This window comes from Homalodisca vitripennis, chromosome 5, assembly GCF_021130785.1.
Source record: "Homalodisca vitripennis isolate AUS2020 chromosome 5, UT_GWSS_2.1, whole genome shotgun sequence".
Classification (NCBI taxonomy): domain Eukaryota; kingdom Metazoa; phylum Arthropoda; class Insecta; order Hemiptera; family Cicadellidae; genus Homalodisca; species Homalodisca vitripennis.
Window position 1 is genome coordinate 8,200,099 of NC_060211.1, and position 4,401 is coordinate 8,204,499.

The window sequence follows — 4,401 nt, forward strand, 5'->3', positions numbered from 1 at the left end:
AGAAAACTAGCTGAGCTCCTGGTGCCACTCCCGTTCTTCTCTGGAGCATCCGGGAAATTTGCAGCGGCTATACTGGCTACATGTGTACCATGAGTTGCTGGAACATTCCGTGGCAAAGTTATTATTATTATTAAAAAGTATTAAATAATTCAGGAATAAAAACATCCAACGCATTAAGCTGTTGATCAGACAACTTGGACTTAGAGAACCAATCATTTGACAACCAAATGTTCTAGCGATTTTGAACTCAATTAAAAATTTAAGTACGTTAGTATCCATAAATGTATTATACATTGACATTTTAGTTAGTAAAAGTAAACAGATTGCTTAAAATTATTTTTCTAACAAAAATACCAGTATGTCAATTCTGGTCAATCTTCCTTAGTATCGCTAAGTACTGACTCTATCTCTAGAAACTGACTGATTCCTAGTGATTATAAGTATAATTTGTACTTACAGCAAACACTAACAATTTCTAGTAATTTTCCTTCATCGTGAACGTTAATTGAGTAGTTCACTTGGTCAGATGCTGATAGTGATACAAAATCTCTAGTCTTAGAATACTCTCCGAGTACATGGCAAGATGCCAGGTCACCTTTCTCAGACGTGTCCAAACAAGCTCTGTGAACCACATAATCACTTATCACATATTCATTGAAATCTAACGTTCATCAAATGTAATTTTTTGTTGTATCATTACACACTAGTACCATCACTCTTTGGTAGTGGATGTGTTAACGCAACTTATAATATACAGTACAACAATAATAAATGTTCATACATCAATACTGTAATAACAAATAGTGATATAAATATGAAAAAAAATCTCAATTTAAACACTAGTACTGTAATTTAATTTTTCTGCAATACCTAATAGTTCTGAAAAGTCACACTGGGACATCTTTTAGATCCTAATTTTGTTCATGTATTTAAATCTTCTTTAGATTATATTTTATACTGGTATGGTTTATGGCATTTTAAACTATTTAATAGATGATAAGTAAAGGTATTTTTTTAATTACATAATCTCTTCGCTTTGTAGACAAAAATTCTTTCATTCAATATTTAGGATTACTCAAATTTTAATGATTAAAAATGATTAGGTTCTGCAGATGTCTATAAACTATTATCTTGCATGAAGAATTTCAGCAAAATTATACCTTCTTATTATCTATTTGAGAGCCTTCGATTGTAATTTACTCAAAATACAAATTCAACTAAACAGCAATTTTTCTTCCAAATACATTTTAATAATATATACTGAAAACATTTTGTGCCTATGCAATCTTTTATAAAATATTTCAATACAGATCATAAAAACCTTGTTTAGGTTCAGCAATAAAAGCTTTAGGCCTACTACTGATAAAATATAACAAAGTTTTAAAAATACGTTTAACCCTTTCAGGGCCAGGACCAAATATGAGATGTTGCAAAATTTTTTCACATATCATATCACCTTGTGACTAGTCAAAAGTGCCAGGCTAAAATTGGCGATTTTGCAGTCTCTTAGATTAAAATTTATAACTTTTCATAAAAATTAGAGAATGACCTAAAAGTTGCACCAAATTACTCGTATAGATATAGACTATCAACAAAAAAATATATAGATGTAGTTTTAAGTAATTTAAAAATTTGAAAAAAATAATGTTTTAATGGATTACATAAAATAATTTTTTTTTTTTTTTTTTTTGTAAATAACTAAAAAAGGAAAAATAATTTTAATGTGGGAAGCTATGTTATTATATTGTACATTTAGAAAGGAACAACCATACAAAATTTTGTGTTATTTCTCTCATAAATAAATTTTTTATGACACATTTTGTATAAAAACGCATAATTGTACTTCGCAACATTTTATAAATGATAAAGCAACTGACTCTTACACTGCAAGAAACTTAAAATAAATATTTACATTATGGATGTACCGGTAAACAGATGATTGTAGGATCCATAAGCAGTTTCAATACAGTTAAAAACACTATTTACCAAGAAAATTTACACAATTTTATTTGAAATTTATTTACAATTTTTTTATTTACAAATATGCTACTTACAATTTCACTCCCGTGAGATCGCAAATTGTCAGTCATTGTAACTACTACACACAATAGCTAAGCAGGTAACTACTAACACTACTAATATTTACAACCACAACATAAAATAATGAAGAAGAATCCAGCATACAATAGTACGATTACACTAAAGCATAAAGAATTAACAACAATAGATCGAGTCAGCTGATAATGTCACGTGACAATTACGAAAGAAAAATGCATAGACCTCCAAAATAAAAATGATATTCATATTAATTATCTAAAAATATACCAAGGAATAAAAAAACATAAAACTTTAATCATTTGACGTCGTATTTATTTAAGAAAACGACGAATATCAATATAACGAATATATTGCTGCCTGGCGCATTTCGCGTATGCCACCGACGGCAATATATTGCCGCCTGGCACTTTTCAGACGCGATCTATGGCGGCAATATATTGCCGCCTGGCCCGGAAAGGGTTAAATAGTATATTTTATTGTGTTGATGATTTTTAACTTATAATACCCTTTTATACATAATAACCTGTGATAGAACTTTCATCTTGCAGATTTTATTTATTATATTTGTTTATTGTTAAATTTTGTTTAAAGTTAATAGTTACTTGTCTGGTTATTACCATTAAGAGTATTTAGTGTTCTAATTTTTATGATTCTGATGGTCAACTGGACATCGAATGAATTTGAAGAAAGGCCTTCGTCAACTTGCCTAAGTCTCTAAACATAAAACTATTACTGCCTACTATAGATTATACAAGGCAATAAAAAGCTTAATGCCATTAATGTCAGTTTTTACAAAGTTACTGATTAAAATTAAAAATGTGTATAATTAAAGTTGAGTTGAGTGTTGAGTTGCTTTTCCATTTATATTTGGTTTTTAATGTTTAATTTTGTTGTATTGTTTATTGATTTATATTCTCACTTGAAACCAATAAATATGTTTAACTCTAAAAGCCTTGTATAGTTGATGTCTAACTTTGGATTAGCGCTCCTTAATTATAAAAAAAGAAAACCATATCTTCTCAATGCTCATTTGATTTTTCTATATATAACAAAAGAAAAAGAAACTACAAGTAAATATTTTATTTCCCCACAGATGTTTATTATTGGTGCAGCAGTAGTGAACGCATATACTCGCTTGTGGCGTTGATCAGTACAACCAAACTACCGCATGTAAGATAAGAACCGGCCTAGCATCGATCTATAAGCACAGAGACGGTCATGTACAGTGTGGTATGCATAGCACTTCTCTAAACTACCACATACTTCCCACACACTCAGAACTATCATCACAAAAAAAGGCAAACAATTGCTTTATGCGTATACACGCTTATGCTTATGAGTGTTTAGAGCATGACCAGCTCTCGGGCTTGCTCTATTGTTTACGGTGCTGCAAGAGTTAATTACAATCATGGAACAAACCACAAGTAGCAATAAGACAGCAATCAAATAGCAAGTATTAGCTTGAAACTTGTGCCTTGGGTTTAACATGCTGACAACGACATATACCCATTGGGTATTCACGATCTTTCACGATCTGCCGTTGTGTACCAGATCGGGTATACACCGGGATTTTGTGAAGCGTGTCTTACACTTAACCCTTTCAGTGCCAACGTCCGACTACACGGACGTACATAAAATGTGCAAGAAGAGCCAGCGTCCGACTACAAGGACACATGTAAATTGTGCAAGAAGAGCCAGCGTCCGACTACACGGACGTGTTTTAAAATATTCGTAAAAAATATCTAAACAATCCTAATTTTGATATAATTGTATTTATAAAGATATAAACTATTAAAAACATTCAGTTGAATGTATTTCCATTACATTAGTGTTATAAATAAAAACAAAATACAAGTGGCTGTGGACGTCGCTAGTCTGAGTAAGCTGTCGTCTGTTGTTTACTAACCAACTACGCAGTTTTGCCGATTGCGCCGAGCTAACTTGTTGTTGTTTTGTTTATTGTTGTAAAATGTTTACAAAATGAAGTGTAGTGCATCACCTCTTAGTGAAAACACTGTACGGAGAGTGTTAGAAGACGAAAGTGATGTTGTTATGAGTGATAGTGAAAAAAAAATTTTATAAAGTGAAAAACAGTGTTTAGCAAGATGTGCGAAAAATCCAAATATGCGTTATTTTTGAAAAACAATGATAAAACCTTTATTTTTGAAGATAGATGTTAAAATTTTTTGTGTATGTGTGTTCAAAAGTATGTGGAGGTTCAAATACATACTCAATTTATGGAACAAGGCTTTTTTTACTGGCTTTATATTTACACCAAACTGAAAAATTCATCATAAAATTTTATGTAAGTAAAAGTTTTTTTGGTTTTATATTTTTAATGCA